The sequence below is a fragment of the Salvelinus namaycush genome, chromosome 17, assembly GCF_016432855.1.
Source record: "Salvelinus namaycush isolate Seneca chromosome 17, SaNama_1.0, whole genome shotgun sequence".
Taxonomy (NCBI): Eukaryota; Metazoa; Chordata; class Actinopteri; order Salmoniformes; family Salmonidae; genus Salvelinus; species Salvelinus namaycush.
The window spans coordinates 13,480,524-13,507,221 of record NC_052323.1 but is presented as its reverse complement, the minus strand read 5'-3'; positions in this window follow the sequence as shown (position 1 = coordinate 13,507,221).

The window sequence follows — 26,698 nt, the reverse complement described above, 5'->3', positions numbered from 1 at the left end:
GACTTCGGCAGAAGTCGTGACATTACCCCCCCCCTGACGCGCGGCTCCAGCAGCGCGTCGACACCGGCCTCGGGGACGACCCGGAGGGCGAGGTGCAGGGCGATCCGGATGGAGGCGGTGGAATTCTTTTAACATGGAAGGATCTAAAACGTCCTCCACCGGAACCCAGCATCTCTCCTCCGGCCCGTACCCCTCCCAGTCCACGAGGTACTGAAGGCCCCTCGCCCGACGTCTCGAATCCAAAATGGATCGAACAGAGTACGCCGGGACCCCCTCGATGTCTAGAGGAGGCGGAGGAACTTCACGCACTTCAGCCTCCTGGAGCGGGCCAGCCACCACCGGCCTGAGGAGAGACACATGGAACGAGGGGTTAATACGGTAATTAGTGGGCAGTTGTAACCTATAACATACCTCGTTCACTCTCCTCAGGACTTTAAACGGCCCCACAAACCGCGGACCCAGCTTCCGGCAGAGCAGGCGGAGGGGCAGGTTTCGGGTCGAGAGCCAGACCCTGTCCCCTGGTGCGAACACCGGGGCCTCACTGTGGCGACGGTCTGCGCCAATTTTCTGGCGCCTTATGGCACGCTGAAGGTGGACGTGGGCTGCCTCCCAGGTTTCCTCAGCGTGCCGAAACCAATTGTCCACCGCAGGAGCTTCGGTCTGACTCTGATGCCAAGGAGCCAGAACCGGCTGATACCCTAATACACATTGAAAAGGAGTAAGGTTAGTGGAGGAGTGACGTAGCGAGTTCTGGGCCATCTCTGCCCAGGGCACGAACTTCGCCCACTCCCCCGGCCGGTCCTGGCAATAGGACCGCAGAAACCTGCCCACATCCTGGTTAACTCTCTCCACCTGCCCATTACTCTCGGGGTGAAAACCTGAGGTAAGACTAACCGAGATCCCCAGACGTTCCATGAACGCCTTCCAGACCCTTGACGTGAACTGGGGACCCCGATCAGACACTATATCCTCAGGCACCCCATAGTGCCGGAAAACATGTGTAAACAGGGCCTCTGCAGTTTGTAAGGCCGTAGGGAGACCGGGCAAAGGGAGGAGACGACAGGACTTCGAGAACCGATCCACAACGACCAGGATCGTGGTGTAACCCTGTGAAGGTGGAAGATCAGTCAAAAAATCCACTGACAGGTGCGACCACGGCCGTTGAGGAACGGGTAAAGGTAGAAGCTTACCTCTAGGCAGGTGTCTAGGAGACCAATCTACATTGCTGCTAGCTGTTTGTAATGTTTTGTCTACTGATCAATAAACTCACACAAACGCTTGGATTGCTTTCGCTGTAAAGCATATTTTCAAAATCTGACACGACAGGTGGATTAACAACAAGCTAAGCTGTGTTTTGGTATATTGCACTTGTGATTTCATGAAATTAAATATTTGTAGTAATTTTTTTGAATTTGGCGCTCTCCAATTCAGTGGATGTTTACGAAAATGATCCTGCTAAAGGGATCTGTGCGCCAAGAGGTTTTTAACAAACTATAGTTTTGGCAAGTCGGTTAGGACATCTACTTAGTGCACGACACAAGTAAGTTTTCCAATAATTGTTTACAGACAGTTTATTTCACTTATAATTTACTGTATCACAATTCCAGTGGGTCAGAATACACAAAGTTGACTGTGCCTTTAAACAGCTTGGAAAATTCCAGAAAATTATGTCATGCTTAAGAAGCTTCTGATAGGTATAATAGACATCCTTTGAGTCAATAGGAGGTGTACCTGTGGATGTATTTCAAGGCCTACCTTCAAACTCAGTGCATCTTTGCTTGACATCATAGGAAAATCAAAAGACATCAGCCAAGACCTCAGAGAACAAATTGTCAACCTCCACAAGTCTGGTTTATCCTTGGGAGCAATTTCCAAACACCTGAAGGAACCACGTTCATCTGTACAAACAATAGTGTGCAAGTATTAACACCATGGGACCACGCAGCCGTCATACCGCTCAGGAGGGAGACACGTTCTGTTTCCTAGAGATGAACGTACTTTGGTGCGAAAAGTGCAAATCAATCCCAGAACAACAGCAAAGGACATTGTATAGATCCTGGAGGAAACGGGTACAAAAGTATCTATATCCACAGTCAAACGAGTCCTATATCGACATAACCTGAAAGGGCGCTCAGCAAGGAAGAAGCCACTGCTCCAAAACCGCCATAAAAAGCCAGACTACGGTTTGCAACTGCACATGGGGACAAAGATCATACTTTTTGGAGAAATATCCTCTGGTCTGATGAAACAAAACAAAAATAGAACTGTTTGGCCATAATGACCATCATTATGTTTGGAGGAAAAAGGGGGAGGCTTGCAAGCTGAAGAACACCATCCCAACAGTGGATCACGGGGGTGGCAGCATCATGTTGTGGGGGTGCTTTGCTGCAGGAGGGCCTGGTGCACTTCACAAAATAGATGGCATCATGAGGAAGAAAATTAGGTGGAGAAGCAACATCTCAAGACATCAGTCAGGAAGTTAAAGCTTGGTCGCAAATGGGTCTTCCAAATGGACAATGACCCCAAGCATACTTCCAAAGTTATGGCAAAATGGCTTAAGGACAACAAAGTCAAGGTATTGGAGTGGCCATCACAAAGCCTTGACCTCAATCCCATAGAAAATTTGTTGGCAGATCTGAAAAAGCGCATACGAGCAAGGAGGCCTACAAACCTGACTCAGTTACACCAGCTCTGTCAGGAGGAATGGACCAAAATTCACCCATCTTATTGTGGGAAGCTTGTGGAAGGCTACCTGAAACTTTTGACCCAAGTTAAACAATTTAAAGGCAATGCTACCAAATACTAATTGAGTGTACGTAAACTTCTGACCCACTGGGAATGTGATGAAAGAAATAAAAGCTGAAATAAATCATTCTCTCTACTATTATTTCACATTCTTAAAATATGGTGGTGATCCTAACTGACCTAAAAATGGGAATTTTTACTTGGATTAAATGTCAGGAATTGTAAAAAATTGAGATTAAATTTATTTGGCTAAGGTGTATGTAAACTTCCGACTTCAACTGTATGAAAGGAGCAGGGCACAGATAAAAAATCACAAGACACCCTGTCTCTGTCTTCTGAATACCTAACCCTGGGTTAGAGTTATATTTTTCAGTGGGACAATTACACAGATTTTCTTTATCAACAGGATTTGAGTGTTCCTGAATGGTCCAGTCTCAGTCCCGACGTAAATCTGCTTGAAAGTCAGAAACAAGGTTTGAATATCGCAGTCCTTCAATGTAGGGCCGGAGTTATGGGCAGGCCTTAGGGGGGCTGGCACGCCTTCCGTACCTCCTTGCCTGCCCAAATAAAATATCTAAATATTGATCATTTATTTGACCGAAACACGCACTGACAGAAAGAAGCATCAATCTCAGTATAAGCATCCGAGCGAGTGAAACAGCTTCCCTCTGTCTCAGTGTGTGTAGACCATGTATCTGATACTGTCTGGACTAAGAGAGTATGGCATGTCATGCTCTCTCTGGCCAGAGAGCTTCAGATACGTGGGCTACATATAGTAAGACAAACTCCCATTGTTAGGGCGGAGACATGAGCATCTTGTCATTATACACAGATCTTTGGTTTCAGCCTCTTGCGAATTGGAAAGGAAAGTTGGCAGGTGTTAGGATGCTGTCTTCCCCTAAAGTAAATTGATGTTTTGCTCAAATTCTATAATTACTCCTGTCAAAATAAAAACATTCTAAAGACTTCACCAGAGAGCATGACTTAGCCACAGAGGATCATTATCTTCTTTAAAGAAAAATAATAGCTGTGGAATGTTTCATATCACAAGTGTGTAGGCCTATGCCAATTTGGGCATTGCGTGTTGCAATATGTCTTGCTGATTGAGTTGCGCCTGTCATTGAAAAGCATCTAAAATAGCTGTGAAGATAATGTGTCGAGTGTAATTAAAAATATTTGCAACAAGATGAAGGGGAGGGGTGTGTGGTGTGTCTCTCTCCAAAATGCATGCTCTCCAGAATGAATTCAGCGGTCTCCCACCAATTCTTGCGCATTCCTTGTTTCATTCTGTGAATTGTTTCCCCTTTGATTGTTAATTATTTATCAATTCCCCATTATATACAATACCAGTTCGGACACACATACTCATTCAAGCGTTTTCCTTTATTTTTACTATTTTCTACATTGTAGAATAATTGTGAAGATATCAAAACTATGAAATAACACATATGGAATCATGTATAGTAGTAACCAAAAAATTGTTAAACAAATCAAAATATATTTTATATTTGAGATTCCTTTACCTCGATGACAGCTTTGCACACTTGGTATTCTCTCAACCAGCTTCACCTGGAATGCTTTTCCAACATTCTTGAAGAAGTTCCCGCATATGTTGAGCACTTGTTGGCTGCTTTTCTTTCACTCCACAGTCCAACTCATCCCGAACCATCTCAATTGGGTTGAGGTCGGGTGATTGTGGAGGCCAGGTCATCTGATGCAGCACTCCATCACTCTCCTTCTTGGTAAAATAGCCCTTACACAGCCTGGAGGTGTGTTGGGTCATTGTCCTGTTGAAAAACAAATGATAGTCCCACTAAGTGCAAACCAGATGGGATGGCGTATCGCTGCAGAATGCTGTGGTAGCCATGCTGGTTAAGTGTGCCTTAAATTCTAAATAAATATCTGACAGTGTCACCAGCAAAGCACCCCCACAACATCACACATCCTCCTCCATACTTCACGGTGCGAACCACACATGCAGAGATCATCTGTTCACCTACTCCGCATCTCACAAAGACACTGCATATTTTTGCTTTACTCATCTCGTATGTTTATGTTGTATTCTACTCTACTGTATTTTAGTCTATGCCACTCCGACATTGCTAATCTTAATATTTATATAAACCATTGGTGGCAGAATATAACTTTTAACATCCGCACCTTGTTCCAACATTCATGACCTCGGTCACTCAAGATGACCTCAGGAGAACCGTGGGTGTTGAAGATGTCCGTCATTGCCTTGGATTTAGCCTCGCCAGTCTCGTCCTTGATGGGTAGCATACAAAACAGAAATCTATTTTTGGTTCCAAGCACCCTTTTTAAAGGGTTATAGAAGGGAATTTAGAGTTAAGCACATACTCTTCCTTTACTGACCTTAAAGGGTATTTCCTCCACCCACTTGGTAAAGTGATCGGTCGCCGTCAGACACCAGCTGTTGCCATTCCTGAATTTTGTGAAGGGTCCGATGAGGTAAACCCCTAAAATGTAAAGTGTTAGAGAGAAGATTACTTTATTCTTACCCCTATCTGTGTCATACAGTATGTAGATTTTCACATTTGTAAGTATACTGACACACACACACGTTCTATAATATTGAACTCTGCTGTGGTCAAATAAAACAACCATTACAAAACTTATCAGGGCAAAATTTGAACTGGGACACTTACCGATGGGCTTCAACTCCGGTCGCACAGTCTTTACCTTCTCAAACTTCTGGCAGGCTAGAAAAATTGAAACACTGTGTGCTCTCTGATATGACATTCATGAAATCATAATAACATCAGATATAATAGAATGTAATTGATAAACTAAAGGTTATTTCACTTGCCCACCTCCTTGACAATTCCCTGTCAGAAGAAGCGTAGGTTGATTTTGGCAATCATGCACTTCACTCCGAAATGGCCATCATGCATCTCTGTCAGCACAGCCTCCTTCTCCTCCTTAATAAAAATCACCCTCATTTGTGGCTGGTCATCCTTCCCCCGTAGGTACATATGATTGACTGACAAGTTGGAAGAGAAGAGTTGTGGAAATACTCTAGTCTAAGTACATTTGCACTGCTGTCTTCCTCTCTCTGTTTCTCTCTCTCCATCTCTCTCTCTGTCTGTCTTCCACTTTCTTCCCACCTCTCTCTTCCTCTCTCACTTTCATCCTTGCCACCTAGTTAAGGGCATTTGGAATGACCATAATTGCTTACACCTATCCATTTGATTGATCAGGTTTAACTTATAGCTAGATACCTCAATATGACAGACATATAACTATATCAGTGGAGGCTGCTGAGGGGAGGATGGCTCATAATCATGGCTGGAATGGAATGGTACCACGTGTTTGATACTATGCCATTTACTCCATTCCAGACATTATTATGAGCCATCCTCCCCTCAGCAGCCTCCACTGAACTATATGTATAGCCAGCAACATGTAGATGACCAACTAGCTAGTTGGAAAATGGTTGTTGAAAAATAGTTGTACATTGCTAAATCCGTAGTTATCTAATAGAAGTTAACTGGTTAATGGAACCCTTAAATGTGCATTTCTCTGAACATTGCGCCTCTTGTCGAGATCAGTGGTGCCTTCGCCTTGTTGGAAAGATAAAATAAAATCTCCTCGGGGGTTACCATTGAAGTGCAAGCTACATACAAACAGAAAGCTACAATAACAGTTACAGTAGCTAGCTAGCTAACTTTAGCTAAATAAAACTGTCTAGCTGGCTAGCTGACTAGACAGACTGAGGTAAATCAGTACAGTAGCTAGCAACGTCAATCTAATTTATCAACTTAAATGATTTTTTCCTATTTAACAATATTTTCTTATATAGAGACAAATATATGGTAAAGAAAGAGTGTTCTCTTTCCAGTCTTTTCGGTCCTCTGAAGCAGCAGGCAGTCGGCAGGTTGTCACCATCAAAAACACCGTCCTTGGAGAGCAATTCTGAGGTAATAATTTTGCGCGAACTGAGCGAGCGCTTATAAGGTGAAATAGAACGAGAACTGCCTGCGTCCTCCTTCCTTCGCAACCGCGAGGTGCAATAGAGCCAAGCAACCAGCATAGCAACAGGCGCTTTGTTTCATTATGTAATCGGATCAACATTTAGCAAGTACTAGCAACAGCCCTAGCAACAGAAGCTAAAACTCATCGAATCCCTTTTTGACGCAGGAGGGAGGGCACTTTTTGGCAGGGGGACACTATTTGGCATGACAGGCCCATTTGGCAATGTCTGACTTCTGATAGTCTTTACTCACCACGTTTACCACTAATAAGCTGAGCATCTCAGCCATGTGTTCTTCACCTCACATATTGTAAACAAAGTCCGTTTTTTTACGTCCATTGTGAATCAAAAATCTTTCCAACACTCCTTGCGTCGATAATCACCAAATCTCGGTGTGAAAAATCAAAATAACATGTCTGATGAAATCATATATGCAGTGGAAACTTCATGAAAAACAGCTGTCTGTCCTGAACTCACTGGCGCTGGAAACTCTGAGGGCCCGGAATTGCCTAGTTGATACAACGTTGCAAGTTTGCTAGAGACAGCTTCTGGCTGGACCTAGTTGATGATTTGATACAATGTTGCACTTCACTAGCAATAGCTCAAGTCAAAGGGAGGCAGGGAGGCAGAGTAGAGAGATGAATGTGATTGAAATAACCAGAATTTTAATCTGGATATTTTTCTACAGATTTTATTTGTCGGCTTTTAGGCGTATGTATTTTACTTAGTTGATGATGGAAGTTAAAGGCCTACTGCTGCATTGGCCTAAAGTCTATCTCTGAGTTCTAACACAGTGATTAATTTAGCCACCAATGGACCACAGTGTATCAATGTGTCCACACTGCAGAGGCTGGTGCTCTCGCCTTAGTTAAATTTTTTCTTTCAGATTTTTATCATTTAACATCAGATTTTTATGACTAACCACGTGACAATGATTTTGAGCAATTAAAATGTTATTATTGAAATTAAACTGAAAATGCGCATATAAAAAGAATCACAACTGGTACGCAGATCGGTAGAAATGGTAGGATAAATTGTAAGCTTCCACAAACTTGAAACTCACGAGCTGCCTGCCTATGGTCTTCACCATAACACCTATTCAAAAAAATTGTGAGTGTTTATGGAAATCAAAGGCCTGTCCAACTGATTTGTTCCTTCTGTCGCCGGCCCTGCATCAATGACTCCAAAACAAATTTACTGAACTTGAACAGTTTTTATCCAAAAATATTGATTCAGTTGAAGTCGGAAGATTACATACACCTTAGCCAAATACATTTAAACTCAGTTTTTCACAATTCCTGACATTTAATCCAAGTAAAAAGTTCCTGTCTTAGGTCAGTTAGGATCACCACTTTATTTTACAAATGTGAAATGTCAGAATAATAGTAGAGAGAATGATTTATTTCAGCTTTTATTTCTTTCTCACATTCCCAGTGGGTCAGAAGTTTACATACACACAATTAGTACTTGGTAGCATTGCCTTTAAATTGTTTAACTTGGGTCAAATATTTCGGGTAGCCTTCCACAAGCTTCCCACAATAAGTTGGGTGAATTTTGGCTCATTCCTCCTGACAGAGCTGGTGGAACTGAATCAGGTTTGTAGTCCTCCTTGCTCGCACACGCTTATTCAGTTCAGCCCAGAAATATTCTGTAGGGTTGAGGTCAGGGCTTTGTGATGGCCACTCCAATACCTTGACTTTGTTGTCCTTAAGCCATTTTGCCACAACTTTGAAAGTATGCTTGGGGTTATTGTCCATTTGGAAGACCCATTTGCGACCAAGCTTTAACTTCCTGACTGATGCCTTGAGATGTTGCTTCAATATATGCACATAATTTTCTTTCCTAATGATGCCATCTATTTTGTAAAGTGCACCAATCCGTCCTGCAGCAAAGCACCCCCACATGATGCACCCCCACACCCCCACATGATGCTGCCACCCTCGTGATCCATGGTTGGGATGGTGTTCTTCGGCTTGCAAGCATCCCCCTTTTTCCTCCAAACATAACGATGGTCATTATGGCCAAACAGTTCTATTTTTGTTTCATCAGACCAGAGGGTATTTCTCCAAAAGGTACGATCTTTGTCGCCTTTGCAAAGGTCCTTTGCTGTTGTTCTGGGATTGATTTGCACTTTTCGCACCAAAGTACGTTCATCTCTAGGAGACAGAACGCGCCTCCTTCCTGAGCGGTATGACGGCTGTGTGGTCCCATGGTGTTTACACTTGCGTACTATTGTTTATACAGATGAACGTGGTACCTTCAGGTGTTTGGAAATTGCTCCCAAGGATGAACCAGACTTGTGGAGGTCTACAATTCTTTTTCTAAGGTCTTGGCTGATTTCTTTTGATTTTCCCATGATATCAAGCAAAGAGACACTGAGTTTGAAGGTAGGCCTTGAAATACATCCACAGGTACACCTCCAATTGCCTCAAATTATGTCAATTATACCTATCAGAATCTTCTAAACCATGACATAATTTTCTGGAATTTTCCAAGCCGTTTAACAGCACAGTCAACTTACAAACTTCTGACCCACTGGAATTGTGATACAGTGAATTATAAGTGAAATAATATGTCTGTAAACAATTGTTGGAAAAATGACTTGTGTCATGCACAAAGTAGATGCCCTAACCGACTTGCCAAAACTATAGTTTGTTAACAAGAAATTTGTGGAGTTGTTGAAAAACTAGTTTTAATGACTTCAACCTAAGTGCATGTAAACTTCCGACTTCAACTGTATATGCTGCCCTACGTGTTGTTTAAAGTTGGTAGAATCTTATTCAAAATGATTTACAGCTGTAATGACTGCCAAAGGTACTTCCACCAAGTATTGATTCTAGGGTGTGAAGACATACCTAATCAAGAGATCTTTATTTAAATTTTTTATTAATTTGGATAATGTTCTATCATTTTTCTTTCACTTTGTTAAATATATAGTAGGTTGTGTACCTCGGTAGGAAACAAAATACAAATGTAGTCATTTATCATTTATTTAATTTGAAGACAAGATGTGAAGACTGTGCAAGGGTTGTGTAGACTTTCACTTGACACTGTACACACACGCACACACACACACTCACTCAACTCTCCCCTCCCCTCTCATCTCTCTCTTCTCTCTCTTCTCTCTCCTCTCCCATCCTCTCCCTTCCTCTTCTCTCCTCTCCTCTTCTCTTCTCAACTCTCCTTCATCTACCCTCCTCTCCTCTCCCCTGCACTGATTTCATGCCTTATCCATAATGTATGACTAAATGCTTAAGCAGAATTATTAGGATGTTTTATTCATTGGGGTACGACTCTGCTCTGCTAAGTAATGCGGTTGGGTTGGGGTGCGTTCATGGTGCGTAAGCGATTGGACATACTGGAACATGATTGGGATGAAATAGTAATAACACACAGAAGGTGAAGATGCAACATTAATGAAGACAGGACCACAGGCTGACTATTTACCGTAGCTGTTGGTTACATCTGCCTCCAGTCATCTCTTTATAGGCACGGAGATGGATGTGTTCAGTTCAGTGGTGAAGTTACACCGCTAATGTAATGGTAGAGGACCTTTATGTCCCACATGGGAGACCGGAGTACTTTGTTTGAGATTACTTTATTATAGGATGCATTTTTTCATCCATTTTCATCTTTGACTTTTTAACTGACCCCTCAACACATAATCATGATCACATTATCTTTCTCATCATATGATAATGTGATCATCTCTGTGGTATAATATTTGTGTGTGTGTGTGTGTGTGTGTGTGTGTGTGTGTGTGTGTGTGTGTGTGTGTGTGTGTGTGTGTGTGTGTGTGTGTGTGTGTGTGTGTGTGTGTGTGTGTGTGTGTGTGTGTGTGTGTGTGTGTGTGTGTGTGTGTGTGTGTTTTATGATCACTTTAGCCGCGGCGCATTGACTCTAGTTTGTCGGTCAGTGAACGTCCGCCCTCCAGGGTCACCTCGTTAGCCCGTTCTCATTTCACACACCCTCCACACAATCTGTTACTCCTGGGAGAGGGCTGGACGCACCTGAACACACATAACCAACACACACACACACAAACACACCTGTCCGAGGCCAAACAGATGGTCATATCATTGCTGCGTATAGTATGCTCCACCCCCAGACTTCCCCATACACACCATTGGAACACTGGAACATTGGAACAGCTCACCATATACAGCTTGTTTAATAGGGGGCCACGCTAGCCATCAAGGGCATCACTTCCGATTATCTGCAGATGAAGGACGCCCCTGGTTCTGTATTTTAGCTGCCACAGATTGCAAAGTATTATTGGTGCCAGCTATTGCATATTAAAGCCGTATTATGGATAACTGTCAAATTATAAATGTGTCAGAATTGGTTGAGGAAGCCAATCATGTTATTGTACCCTGTGTCTCTATGTGACAGGGCAGCCAGTACCAGGGAAGGGTTGAGTCTTTTACCTTCGACTTAGTAGCTATGCCATTTGGGAAGAAACACCTCACTTTAGATGAGAGTAGGCATAGGTTCTGATTCGTCTAAATCAATCTATCATAAGTTGACTGGCGCTGTGACCTCACTTACAAGGTCTGGGGATGTGACGACAGAAACATTGCTGGATATTCAGAATGGTTCCTCTAATAAGGCATTTCAAACCTGCAATAACACTCACACACTGTCAACACATACAATGTATTTGCTAATAGGGGGTGATAAGTTAACTTCGATAAATGTCACACTAATTTTTACCGCCCTCTCCTAAAGGGGTGGGGAAGGGGGGGATTAATACATTTACAAGGAATTGGAAATGTGATTTTCGTCCTCACTGTCAAAAAAAGTGTTTGCTTTTTAATGAAAGAGAGTAAAAGAGATTGAGTCCTCACGTCCTCGTCTCCCTGTGTTGAGTCAGGAGATGGATCTCACCACAGGGGGGTTGGATCCTCATGACAGACTCGGCTCCTTTGAGGTGGGGTGAGAGCAACAAGATGTCAGGGTTTAACTCATTTGACTTCAGATTTTGACGTTTATCCACGTTTACTCAAACATCAAATTTTGAAGTTGCTCGAAACGTCAAATTACGTTGTGTTTTTGACACTATGGATTGCTCTTCCTGCTCAGAATCGTTCCGAATTGTTCAGTTAAGAGTTAAGGTTTTGGATAAGGTTAAAACATTGAGTTTAGGCATTCAATCCCGAAAGGTTAGGGTTTAAGGTCAGGAATAATGTTAAAACATTAAACGTGCACTATGGGTTTCTCAAATTCTAATAGTTTGTCAGATTTCAGTTTATGTGACAAAACAAGCAAGTATAGTGAAGAGCAGTGGTTCTCAATCCTGGTCCTGGGGACCCAAAGGGGTGCACATTTTTGTTTTTGCCCTAGCACTACACACCTGATTCAAATCATCAAAGCCTTTTTATGAGTTGATCATTTGAATCAGCTGTGTAGTGCTAGGGCAAAAACAAACATGTGCACACCTTTGGGTCCCCAGGACCAGGTTTGAGAACCAGTGGTGTAGACAATAATTGTACCATTTAAATTGCTGTTAAATACTGTACATTTTCCATAACCAAAAGTATTGTATTTTCAGCTGTTTGAAGCTGGTGTACAAAACTGAAAGTAAAAGATGCAAAAACTAAACTTAAGAACGGGAAGAAGAGAAATCATGGACATAGAACAGCTCTGTCGCTTCTTAGACTTGCTTTCAATGAGAAAGACAGATCTATAATTCACATTTCTATGTGAATTTGCTCAGGTCGCCCAAAAAGTTACATATTTCAGCTTTAAGTTTTGGTATTCATTCCGAATGGTTAAGTTAAGGGTTACGGTTTTGGATAGGGTAATGAATGGTTAAGTTAAGGGTTAGGGTTTGAGATAGGGTTATGAATGGTTAGGTTAAGGGTTAAGGTTTGGGATACGGTTATGAATGGTTAAGGTAAGGGTTAAGGTTTGGGATAGTGTTATGAATAGTTAAGTTAATGGTTAAGGTTTGGGGATAGGGTTATGAATGGTTAAGTTAATGGTTAAGGTTTGGGATAGGGGAAAAAAAATACACACGAAATGTGTGTCTACCACTGGGATTGAACATGGAGTCATGAACACGCAACCTTCGGATCCGGAGACATGGGATTAAGTCCATCCCACCACCTCCGTCCACAACGCCCTAGGAAAACCCTACTTGATGGTAATAGATGCTCACTGTTGCCTCTAGCGACCGGTTTTGAAACCATTTCCCGACATTTCGAAGCCAATCTTGAGCGATCTGGCTGGACAGAGATCGCCCGTGGGGTGGATAGGGGAGGGTATGGTGAGAGGGGTGAGGAAACAGACGGGAGCGGTGACTGGACAAAGATGTGGAAAGAGAGTGAGAGAGCGAGAAAGAGAGAGAGAGAGATTCAGGGAGCCAAGAGAGACTGGTGTGTGGCAGACAGGTGAGATGAAAAGGAGAAATAAAGGTGATGCTCATTTCTCAGGTCTGTTTGATTCTTGCTCCGTTGGATTGAGAAATAATAGATAAAGGGATCCTTATCTGCTCTGACAAACAGTTCAGGTGGAGCTAATGCTCAGGTACAGACACACACACCCACACGCACACATACACAGACACACACACTGAAATAGATGAACAACTACTGTCTGGATGACTCACCTACAGAGGAATGTGAGTGTCTCCACTATCTTTCCACTGTCCTCAGTGATGGATTCTTCTCCTTTACAAATGTCTCTTTCTCCCACAAAATATGCGGTCCTATACAGCAGGTCTCTGGTATCATGACGGTCCTGTGTGGATCCCAATGGGTCAGATCAGCTTGGCAATGGTTGACAATAACCAGACCTTCTCTCACCCACAGAAGAGGGGAGGAGGGAACTGGGCCAGTTTGACAGCTCACACCCTGTCATAAATTAAAGGAGAAGATGACTCTCTTTTTTCCCATCCAGTATTAATCCAAGGAATGACTTTGTTAACAGACAGTCTTCCCGCCGAAACTCTAACAGTTAAAAATACAGCGAATACTGGAACTACATTTCTAACATAAGAACGTGGGGAATGGTCAGAGATGATCTACAGAAAACTAATGTCATATTGGTTATTATTTTGTGATGTAATTAAAAAGGTTTTGAAGGAAATACTGTAACTTGAAAAGTATTTACACTACAGGTATGAAGCCTCCATCCTTAACGTTGTATATGAAATATGAAAAATAATGAATGTATTTTTGTTAAGATAGGAATGTGATTTTAGGAGGTATAAGATGATCTATCTCCTATAAACTGTGCATGGTAAGTAGCCACGCCCGAGTGAGGTCAGGAAGCGTGTCAGCCTGACGTAACAGGACCCTTTTGACCAGAGTGCATAAAGATTTGGGAGAGAAATCAACCTTTAGACCAGGAAACGTGAGGTGGGAGTTACACGTTTGAAATGGTTGGAACTTTGAACCTCAACACGAGGTGAAGAAATAAACTCACCTTCCATTAGACCATAAAGACGGCGAGCTGCAGCTCATGTCCAAAGTGGTCCGAATCCTGAAATCCGACACAAGGGGGAAACAAACTCCCCTCTAAGACAATCATTGGTACAGCTGATTAGCTGTCTTGAGTCATATATCTAGAAAAGCGAATCTAAGTGAGACTATCCTGCTACACTCATCACCAACAGGAACCGTTGACACGGCCAGCTATCTTCCAGAGTGAACAACAGTAGAAGACAGGAAAGGGGCGACCTCTTTCGGACAATCAAAGCCATACAAGCTTGCCGCTGAAAAGCCAACAACCTTCCTAAGGTTTAGAGGACCACAATGGAAATAAGTCCCAGACTTTATTGTGTGTTATCCTCAAGGATTTTATTCATGTGCATGTATGGCTTTTAACTTCACCAGGGTAGGGGGCAGCATTCGGAATTTTGGATGAAAAGCGTGCCCAAATTAAGCTGCCAGCTACTCAGGCCCAGAAGATAGGATATGCATATAATTAGTAGATTTGGATAGAAAACACGCTAAAGTTTACAAAACTGTTAAAATCATGTCTGTGAGTATAACAGAACTGATATGGTAGGCGAAAACCTGAGGAAAATTCAACCAGGAAGTACTATTATTTTGAAAGGCTGTTTTTCCATTGTAAGCCTATCCACCATCCACCATCCACCAGACTTAGGACCCAGTTCACGAGCTCCGTGTCTTCCTCAACATGTGGCCGGTCTTTAGGCATTTTACTCTGAAAAATGAGGGAGATACAGTACTTTCAATCAGTGGCCAGTTGAAATTTCAATTCATCAGCCATGCGCCCTGATCGGGAACGCGCCTTTCTTGTTTCTCCTTTCATATTGACGAAGCTTTTGTCCGGTTTAAATATTATTGATTATTTATGACAAAAACAACTGGAGGATTGATTTTAAACATCGTTTGGCATGTTTCTACTAACTTTTATTGACCTTTTTTTTTTTTTACTTCTCGTCTGGAATAAGTGCACCCGCATTTTATTACTGGATTACTGGACAAAACGCGCGAGGTATTTGGTCATAAAGAGGGACATTATCGAACAAAACAAACATTTATTGTCTAACATGGAGACCTGGGAGTGCCACCAGATGAAGATCATCAAAGGTAAGTGATTAATTTTAATGCTATTTCTGACTTTTGTGACACTCTCCTTGGCTGGAAAATGGCTGTATGGGTTTCTGTGGCTAGGTGCAGACCTAACATAATCGCTAAATGTGCTTTCGCCGTAAATCGTTTTTGAACTCTGACACAGCGGTTGCATTAGGGGAAAGTTTATCTTTATTTCCATGAATAACACTTGTATCGTTTATCAATGTTTATGATGAGTATTTCTATAATTTGATGTGGCTCTCTGCACTTTCACCGGATGTTTGTTTGAGACAATGCATTTCTGAACATAACGCGCCAATGTAAACTGAGATTTTTGGATATAAATATGAACTTTATCGAACAAAACATACATGTATTGTGTAACATGAAGTCCTATGAGTGCCATCTGATGAAGATCATCAAAGGTTAGTGATTAATTTTATCTCTATTTCTGCTTTTTGTGACTCCTCTCTTTGGCTGGAAAAATGGCTGTATGGTTCTGTGACTAGGTGCTGACCTAACATAATCGCATGGTGTGCTTTCGCAGTAAAGCCTTTTTGAAATCGGACATTGTGGTTGGATTTACAATAAGTTTCTCTTTAAAATGGTGGATAATACTTGTATGTTTGAGGAATTTTAATTATGGGATTTCTGTTGTTTTGAATTTGGCGCCCTGCAATTTCACTGGCTGTTGTCGAGGTGGGACATTACCGTCCCACTTGTACCAGAGAGGTTAAGTTTTATGTGTGCTTGTTTTTTTAAATGGTCGAATTAATTAACTAAACTAAACTAAAGGAGGTCTGGTTCCGACAGAGATAAACGGTGAACAAAGGCATTCACACGTAAATACATTCCTGATTTCTTATTCCAAACGGGCAGAGGTTCGTATGCAAACTATATGAGTACTGTGAGAATAGTTCTGAAATGTATCAACGATGTGTCCCTTTTTTTTCTCTCTCTCTCCCACCCTTCTTAATTTTCTGTGACTTTTTTCTCATGTATTGTGTGTATTTTATCCTGTTTACTCATTTAGTTATGTCACGATCGTCTTCGTGAGAGAGAGTGGACCAAGGCGCAGCGTGTGCAAAATACATCTCTTTTATTTTAGAGAAGGAAAAAACACGTAACGAACACAATTACAAAACGAAACAAAACAACAAACGATCGTGAAGCTAAAGACGTAAGTGCAAACCCCAGCTACAAACGTACAACATAGACAACTACCCACAAAAGCCTACTGCCTATGGCTGCCTTAAATATGGCTCCCAATCAGAGACAATGAATGACAGCTGTCTCTGATTGAGAACCAATCTAGGCAGCCATAGACATAACTAGACAACTATACTCTACTCTGCCCCATACACATACAACACCCCATAGACACTACAAAACACATACATTCCCCATGTCACACCCTGACCTAACTAAAAAACATAAAGAAAACAAAGAATACTAAGGCCAGGGCGTGACAGTACCCCCCCCCCCCAAAGGTGCGGACTCCGACCGCACAACCTGAAATAGAAAGGGGAGGGTCCGGGGTGAGCCCCATCATGGCGGCGGCTCGGGTGCGGGACGTGGCCCCCACTCCACCATTGTCAATACCTGCTTTGGTAGCTTCCTCCAAATGGCCACCCTCCAAATTAACCCCACCGGACTAAGGGGCAGCACCGGACTAAGGGGCAGCACCGGAATGAGGGGCAGCTCCGGACTGAGGGGCGGATCCTGGCTGGCTGGCTCTGGCGGATCCTGGCTGGCTGGCTCTGGCGGATCCTGGCTGGCTGGCTCTGGCGGATCCTGGCTGGCTGGCTCTGGCGGATCCCGGCTGGATGACGGCTCAATGCTGGATGACGGCTCTGGCTGGTCATGGCTGGCTGACGGCTCCGGCTGGTCATGGCTGGATGACGGCTCTGGCTGGTCATAGCTGGATGACGGCTCCGGCTGGTCATGGCTCGCTGACGGCTCCGGCTGGTCATGGCTCGCTGACGGCTCTGGCTGGTCATGGCTCGCTGACGGCTCTGGCTGGTCATGGCTCGCTGACGGCTCCGGCTGATCCTGTCTGGCGGAAGGCTCTGGCTGATCCTGTCTGGCGGAAGGCTCTGGCTGATCCTGTCTGGCGGAAGGCTCTGGCTGATCCTGTCTGGCGGAAGACTCTGGCTGCTCCTGTCTGGCGGAAGGCTCTGGCTGCTCCTGTCTGGCGGAAGGCTCTAGCGGCTCCTGTCTGGCGGACGGCTCTGAAGGCTCATGGCAGACGGGCGGCTTTGCAGGCTCATGGCAGACGGGCGGCTTTGAAGGCTCAGTACAGACGGGCAGTTCATGCGGCGCTTGGCAGACGGACAGTTCAGACGGCGTTGGGCAGACGGGCAGTTCAGGCGCCGTTGGGCAGACGGGCAGTTCAGGCGCCGTTGGGCAGACGGGCAGTTCAGGCGCCGCTGGGCAGACGGCAGACTCTGGCCGGCTGAGACGTACTGTAGGCCTGGTGCGTGGTACCGGAACTGGAGGTACCAGGCTAAAGACACGCACCTTCAGGCTAGTGCGGGGAACAACAACAGGGCACACTGGACTCTCAAGGCGTACTATAGGCCTGGTGCGTGGTACCGGCACTGGTGGTACCGGGCTGAGGGCACGCACATCAGGGCGAGTACGGGGAGAAGGAACAGTGCGTACAGGGCTCTGGAGACGCACAGGAGGCTTGGTGCGTGGTGCCGGGACTGGAGGCACTGGGCTGGAGACACGCACCACAGGGAGAGTGCGTGGAGGAGGAACAGGGCTCTGGAGACGCACTGGAAGCCTGGTGCGTGGTGTAGGCACTGGTGGTACTGGGCTGGAGCGGGGAGGTGGCGCCGGAAATACCGGACCGTGCAGGCGTACTGGCTCCCTTGAGCACTGAGCCTGCCCAACCTTACCTGGTTGTATGCTCCCCGTCGCCCGACCAGTGCGGGGAGGTGGAATAACCCGCACCGGGCTATGTAGGCGAACCGGGGACACCATGTGTAAGGCTGGTGCCATGTAAGCCGGCCCGAGGAGACGTACTGGTGGCCAGATATGTAGGGCCGGCTTCATGACATCCGGCTCAATACTCAATCTAGCCCTGCCAGTGCGGGGAGGTGGAATAACCCGCACCGGGCTATGCACACGTACAGGAGACACCATGCGCTCTACTGCGTAACACGGTGTCTGCCCGTACTCTCGCTCTCCACGGTAAGTACAGGGAGTGGGCGCAGGTCTCCTACCTGACTTCGCCACTCTCCCTCTTAGCCACCCCCCAAGAAATTTTTGGGGTTTACTCACAGGCTTCCTACCGCGTCGTCGTGCTGCCTCCATTCGCCGGTATCCCTCCTCGCACTGCGCCAGAGAATCCCAGGCGGGCTCCGGCACTCGCCCTGGGTTGATCGCCCACCTGTCGATCTCCTCCCACGTAGTGTAGCCCAGATCCTTCTCCTGCTTCCTAGCTAGCTCCTCGAAATGCCGCCTCTCTGCTTTCGCTGCCTCCAGCTCAGCTTTGGGGCGGCGATATTCTCCTGGTTGAGCCCAGGGTCCCTTTCCGTCCAATATTTCCTCCCATGTCCACGAGTCCTGGTTTCTTTTCCGCTGTTGCTGGTTCCTCTCACGCTGCTTGATCCATGGTTGGTGGGTAGTTCTGTCACGATCGTCTTCGTGAGAGAGAGTGGACCAAGGCGCAGCGTGTGCAAAATACATCTCTTTTATTTTAGAGAAGGAAAAAACACGTAACGAACACAATTACAAAACGAAACAAAACAACAAACGATCGTGAAGCTAAAGACGTAAGTGCAAACCCAAGCTACAAACGTACAACATAGACAACTACCCACAAAAGCCTACTGCCTATGGCTGCCTTAAATATGGCTCCCAATCAGAGACAATGAATGACAGCTGTCTCTGATTGAGAACCAATCTAGGCAGCCATAGACATAACTAGACAACTATACTCTACTCTTCCCCATACACATACAACACCCCATAGACACTACAAAACACATACATTCCCCATGTCACACCCTGACCTAACTAAAAAACATAAAGAAAACAAAGAATACTAAGGCCAGGGCGTGACAAGTTAGCTAGTAAATAAACAATGAAACCAATTTGTGTAATACTGAATCATGAGTAAGGCTGGGGTTTTTGCAGATGCATGAGATTACGATTGTTCAGAACGATGATATGATAAGAGGTAATGGTAAAGATACCATTTAGAGTTTATTCGGGAGATGGTATTTCTTTGAACAACTTCCGTGGTGCCCTGAATCCTAATTAGTTCATTGTTACATGATTCATTTAATCGGGTAACAATTAAACATAGTTAGTTGATTAAATAAATAACAATCACCAGATTAAGGAAAGTAAGGTCACGACACTGTGCTGTGGAGAAGTTCAAGTCATCACACTGATGCTCTTACAGTGGGAGAAAGTTATGATTTTTTTAGGGTTAAAATTAGGGTTAAACCCAAGGTTAGGTTAAACAGCAGAGTAGTACAAGGAACAAATGCTCACAAACTGAATTGTATACTCACACATACGCACACACACACACAAACACACACACACTGAATAAGCCCTGAAGGAATGAGATAGGGACAGAGGTTGCACAGTTCCACAGAGGACAGTAATGATGCAGGATCCACCAGAGAGATCCTGCCGCCGCAGGGTAGCAGATTCCATTGGATCATCTGGGCTCTAGTGGGGGATCAGGGTCAGGAGACAGACCAGGTCAGACTCTGGGTCACGTTGTGTACATATGTAACTCAAACGTTAACACAAAGCTGCCATTGACATCCACACATGCTTTTGAAGTCTTTATTGTATTGTGTCCTTATTGAAACACCCTGTTGGATGTCTCTTACATACCCTGGCATTACGAGAAACATGGCTACAGCTGATTCACTGATGTTCAACAGAAGGTGTCTGTCTGTGTTTCAACTTCTTTCCTTGCTATCTAATATCTAACACGATGCTCCTCATGAAATGTGTGTATGTCTGTGTGTCTGTGTGTGTGTGAGTATGTGTGCGTGTGTGTGTACTCAATCCCAGCTTCTGCTTTTTCCCCAAAATCCCCCCATCCTGAAAAAAGGTTGTGTGTGTTTTGTTTCTAGTTAACGGTTTAGACTAGACTTACCAATGTAAATACCAGGCATTTATTTTGAGCTTGTGTGTTAATTCCAGAATTTGAAGTGTGGAGATTTTCCTTTCAACAGGATCCTTTGAGCTTTTGAAGAAGCAGAGAATAAAGCAGCGATCCGCCTCTCTCTGTCTCCGGGGTCGTTGGGGCTCTTTGGTTTGTTGTGTCCCCTGGTTGTGCCTGGCATCGCCGGGGGACCAGAGCTCCGCCATGCCTCCACTGTCCTACTTCTCAAATCTCTCAGAAAAACATTATTTCTCTCCTCTCACTCACTCTCTTATTTCTTTCCTCCCCTCCTTCTTTTTTCCTCTCTCCCTAAACTGCGCTTCTTTCATGTCGAGTAAAATGGCTTACTATACCCGGGGTTGACGGATCCAAGTCCGCGCTGCTGGTTTTGAGCTTTGACTTTTTGAAGTCTCAGGGAGATAAACACATTTTTGTCTGCAGGAGCGAATGAAGGGAGGAAGGGAGAGAGGGAGTGGGGGGGGGGGGGCAGGAGGGGAGGGGGAGAGAGGAAGAGAGGGAAGGGGAGGGGGAGATAGAGGGGAAGGAGTGAATGAGAGAGAGAAAGAATGGAGATGGGGAGGGGGAGGGAGAGATGGAGGGAGAGAGGGAGAGAGTGTAGTGTAGGACGGAGGTTGTGAAAACAGAGGGATGAAACAGACAGCACCGTCCTGGTGTCGAGCAGAAGAAGACAAGGCTGTTCTGGTGTCGCTCTGAAGCTTGTTGAGGAGAGAGAGAGGAGAACTGTCTGCTGTCACATAAGTAGCCTAGTGGTTAATAGCGTTGGGCCAGTAACCGAAAGGTTGCTGGTTCGAATCCCTGAGACCGCTCGGTGAATGATGTGCTTATAAGCAATTGCTCTGGGTAAGAGTCTCTGCTAAATGGCTAAATTGGATCTCTGCAACACTGAGATCACATTAATTTGAACTTTTGCTCTCTTCGTAGGGAACATTAAGTAATTTATTAAAACAATTATGCTGATAGATTAACTCAGAGTCTGGGTCTTGGACATGGTCTGAAATATATATTTCCTATTGAAGCAAAGCAAACATTTACCTCCCCAAACATTTGCCACCTCTGCTGTTCTATTCATCTACAGGGTGCAGAATTACTCAGAGATGAAACATTTCACATTTGTCTCTGCGCTCCTCCGTGGCAGAAATAAGAAAAACATTTCATCACAAAGTCGGTAAAAGTAACAATATGACAATCAAAACGTGGGCCTTCCCTCGGCTAGAGGAACGTGTCAATCAAAGTCTCTTTAATGTGGGTAAACACCCAGGCTGACTCAGAGCAAGGTCAAACTGTTAGGATAAGGAAGAGCATCAAACCAATGGCTTTCTCTTCACCAGGGACATGGTGGCTCTATATCCACTGTGGTGGTGGAACGTAAACCGTTTACTGGAGATGGTTTGAAGTACACAAAGTGTCAGAAGCCAGAGAGACAGCACAAGCACACACAGCAGGGAACGTATGTCTTGGTGTTTGACTGGGTCTCTGTTTTGGTTGGAGGGAGAGATAGAGATGGAGGGAGTGTGGGTAGCGAGCAGGAAGAACCCCAGGAGAGAAAGGAAAGGTTGAGAGAAGAAAAACATTGAGAGAGAGAAAAACATCCATCACAGAGGGATAATGGAGACCTTTGAGATGAGGCTCTTTGGGCCACTGAAAGGTTTCAGCTGTCTCTGGGGTCCACAATGACAAACACACACACACCCACACACTCACAACTAGAAAATAGACACAGGAGAGCAGTGACAGAGGAAACTGCCAAAAGTCTGATTGTGAGTAATGCCAAAAGCACACCCAAATTAAATATTTCATAGGAAGGAGGTCCTATGCCCTGTACAGGAAATATATATAATTCATACATGTGATTGTAAAACACTAGCCTGATCTGACTGTGCTTGTGAATGTAGTCAGCAGCATCACCAATATTACATGATATTTGAACAGGGTTGAAACAGGTTAAAAGTAGGTTGAAAGAACGGTGGAATATCTCTCTGTTCTCCTCCTGATGTTCTGTGTCGCGTTGGAAGGATGTGAGATTCCCCCGTCATCAAAGGCCTTAGTATTTATGTCTGCCGTGGGATCAGAGGACAACCAAGAGCCAGTCTACCTATAGAGTACTCTCTCCATCCGTCTGTATGTCTTCTTTAATCTCTGTTTAAATTGTTCCCCAAGCACCCTGTCACACTGTATGTTTTTCCTCTGAACGTGAACGAAGAACCCTTTGAAGCGAGGCAGGGTTGTGGTTTTATCCAGGGGCTATGCCTACCATTAATCTAGGAGCACGGGATATTTTTTTTTTCTTTTGAAAGAAATGGAATGTTAAGGAATATGCTATCATTATGCTCAGGCTCATTGTCTGTGGAGTAGTAGTGCATCTTTCTCACTTTACTGGCTAGTCATTGTATCGAGTATGTTTAACAGGGCATCTGTAAGGAAATGAAGCTGTGTCTGATAACGGTGCAATGTTGCAGGCTCATCACTCTTAGGCACATCTGACATCAGAATAATTCCATATCAATGATTGAGATAACACATCATCTCTCTGTCTCGGGGTCTGAGGCTATTTGGTGCTTTTAGGGTCAGTGTACTGTTAGTGACTGAGGGGATGTATGGGAGTGTTCAACTAATAGAATGTTACATTTGATGCATTGATTTATCTTTTTATTGATGGTGTTTGATTGATGCTTAATTGTTGTTGATGAATTGACGATTGAAAAAAGCCTTGTTAGAACAAAAAATCCTCCTCTCCCTTCATCACTGGCACTCTCTTCCTCTCTCTCCTCCCCACTGGACACTCTCTCTTCCTCTCTCTCCTCCCCACTGGACACTCTCTCTTCCTCTCTCTCCTCCCCGCTGGACACTCTCTCTTCCTCTCTCTCCTCCCCACTGGACACTCTCTCTTCCTCTCTCTACCTCCCCACTGGACAATCTCTCTTCCTCTCTCTTCCTCCCCACTGGACACTCTCTCTTCCTCTATCCACCCCACTGGACACTCTCTCTTCCTCTCTCTTCCTCCCCACTGGCCACTCTCTCTTCCTCTCTCTTCCTCCCCACTGGACACTCTCTCTTCCTCTCTCTTCCTCCCCGCTGGACACTCTCTCTTCCTCTCTCTCCTCCCCACTGGACACTCTCTCTTCCTCTCTTCCTCCCCACTGGACACTCTCTCTTCCTCTCTCTTCCTCTCCACTGGACACTCTCTCTTCCTCTCTCTTCCTCTCTCTCCTCCCCACTGGACACTCTCTCTTCCTCTCTCTTCCTCTCCACTGGACACTCTCTCTTCCTCTCTCTTCCTCTCTCTCCTCCCCACTGGACACTCTCTCTTCCTCTCTCTCCTCCCCGCTGGACACTCTCTCTTCCGCTCTCTTCTTCTCTCTCCTCCCCACTGGACACTCTCTCTTCCTCTCTCTCCTCCCCACTGGACACTCTCTCTTCCTCTCTCTCCTCCCCACTGGACACTCTCTCTTCCTCTCTCTCCTCCCCACTGGACACTCTCTTCCTCTCTCTCCTCCCCGCTGGACACTCTCTCTTCCTCTCTCTCCTCCCCGCTGGACACTCTCTCTTCCCTCTCTTCCTCTCTCTCCTCCCCGCTGGACACTCTCTCTTCCTCTCTCTTCCTCCCCACTGGACACTCTCTCTTCCTCTCTCTCCTCCCCACTGGACACTCTCTCTTCCTCTCTCTACCTCCCCACTGGACAATCTCTCTTCCTCTCTCTTCCTCCCCACTGGACACTCTCTCTTCCTCTATCCACCCAACTGGACACTCTCTCTTCCTCTCTCTTCCTCCCCACTGGACACTCTCTCTTCCTCTCTCTTCCTCCCCACTGGACACTCTCTCTTCCTCTCTCTTCCTCCCCGCTGGACACTCTCTCTTCCTCTCTCTCCTCCCCACTGGACACTCTCTCTTCCTCTCTTCCTCCCCACTGGACACTCTCTCTTCCTCTCTCTTCCTCTCCACTGGACACTCTCTCTTCCTCTCTCTTCCTCTCTCTCCTCCCCACTGGACACTCTCTCTTCCTCTCTCTTCTTCTCTCTCCTCCCCACTGGACACTCTCTCTTCCTCTCTCTCCTCCCCACTGGACACTCTCTCTTCCTCTCTTCCTCTCCACTGGACACTCTCTCTTCCTCTCTACCTCTCTCTCCTCCCCACTGGACACTCTCTCTTCCTCTCTCTCCTCCCCACTGGACACTCTCTCTTCCTCTCTCTCCTCCCCGCTGGACACTCTCTCTTCCTCTCTCTTCCTCCCCACTGGACACTCTCTCTTCCCTCTCTTCCTCTCTCTCCTCCCCGCTGGACACTCTCTCTTCCTCTCTTTTCCTCCCCGCTGGACACTCTCTCTTCCTCTCTCTTCCTCCCCACTGGACACTCTCTCTTCCTCCCCACTGGACACTCTCTCTTCCCTCTCTTCCTCCCCACTGGACACTCTCTCTTCCTCTCTCTCCTCCCCACTGGACACTCTCTCTTCCTCTCTCTCCTCCCCACTGGACACTCTCTCTTCCCTCTCTCTCCTCCCCACTGGACACTCTCTCTTCCTCTCTCTCCTCCCCGCTGGACACTCTCTCTTCCTCTCTCTCCTCCCCACTGGACACTCTCTCTTCCCTCTCTTCTTCCCCACTGGACACTCTCTCTTCGTCTCTCTCCTCCCCACTGGACACTCTCTCTTCCTCTCTCTCCTCCCCACTGGACACTCTCTCTTCCCTCTCTTCCTCTCTCTCCTCCCCACTGGACACTCTCTCTTCCTCTCTCTCCTCCCCACTGGACACTCTCTCTTCCTCTCTCTCCTCCCCACTGGACACTCTCTCTTCCTCTCTCTCCTCCCCACTGGACACTCTCTTCCTCTCTCTCCTCCCCGCTGGACACTCTCTCTTCCTCTCTCTCCTCCCCGCTGGACACTCTCTCTTCCGCTCTCTTCTTCTCTCTCCTCCCCACTGGACACTCTCTCTTCCTCTCTCTTCCTCCCCACTGGACACTCTCTCTTCCTCTCTCTCCTCCCCACTGACACTCTCTCTTCCTCTCTCTACCTCCCCACTGGACAATCTCTCTTCCTCTCTCTTCCTCCCCACTGGACACTCTCTCTTCCTCTATCCACCCAACTGGACACTCTCTCTTCCTCTCTCTTCCTCCCCACTGGACACTCTCTCTTCCTCTCTCTTCCTCCCACTGGACACTCTCTCTTCCTCTCTCTTCCTCCCCGCTGGACACTCTCTCTTCCTCTCTCTCCTCCCCACTGGACACTCTCTCTTCCTCTCTTCCTCCCCACTGGACACTCTCTCTTCCTCTCTCTTCCTCTCCACTGGACACTCTCTCTTCCTCTCTCTTCCTCTCTCTCCTCCCCACTGGACACTCTCTCTTCCTCTCTCTTCTTCTCTCTCCTCCCCACTGGACACTCTCTCTTCATCTCTCTCCTCCCCGCTGGACACTCTCTCTTCCTCTCTCTTCCTCTCCACTGGACACTCTCTCTTCCTCTCTCTTCCTCTCTCTCCTCCCCACTGGACAATCTCTCTTCCTCTCTCTCCTCCCCACTGGACACTCTCTCTTCCTCTCTCTCCTCCCCGCTGGACACTCTCTCTTCCTCTCTCTTCCTCCCCACTGGACACTCTCTCTTCCCTCTCTTCCTCTCTCTCTCCTCCCCGCTGGACACTCTCTCTTCCTCTCTTTTCCTCCCCGCTGGACACTCTCTCTTCCTCTCTCTTCCTCCCCACTGGACACTCTCTCTTCCTCCCCACTGGACACTCTCTCTTCCCTCTCTTCCTCCCCACTGGACACTCTCTTTTCCTCCCCGCTGGACACTCTCTCTTCCTCTCTCTCCTCCCCGCTGGACACTCTCTCTTCCTTTCTCTCCTCCCCGCTGGACACTCTCTCTTCATCTCTTTCCTCCCCGCTGGACACTCTCTCTTCCTCTCTCTTCCTCCCCACTGGACACTCTCTCTTCCTCTCTCTTCCTCCCCACTGGACACTCTCTCTTCCTCTCTCTTCGACACTCTCTCTTCCTCTCTCCTCCCCACTGGACACTCTCTCTTCCTCTCTCTCCTCCCCACTGGACACTCTCTCTTCCTCTCTCTCCTCCCCACTGGACACTCTCTCTTCCTCTCTCTCTCCTCCCCACTGGACACTCTCTCTTCCTCTCTCTCCTCCCCCGCTGGACACTCTCTCTTCCTCTCTCTCCTCCCCACTGGACACTCTCTCTTCCCCTCTCTCCTCCCCCTGGACATCTCTCCTCCTCTCTTCCTTCCCCGTGGACACTCTCTCTTCCTCTCTCTCCTTCCCACTGG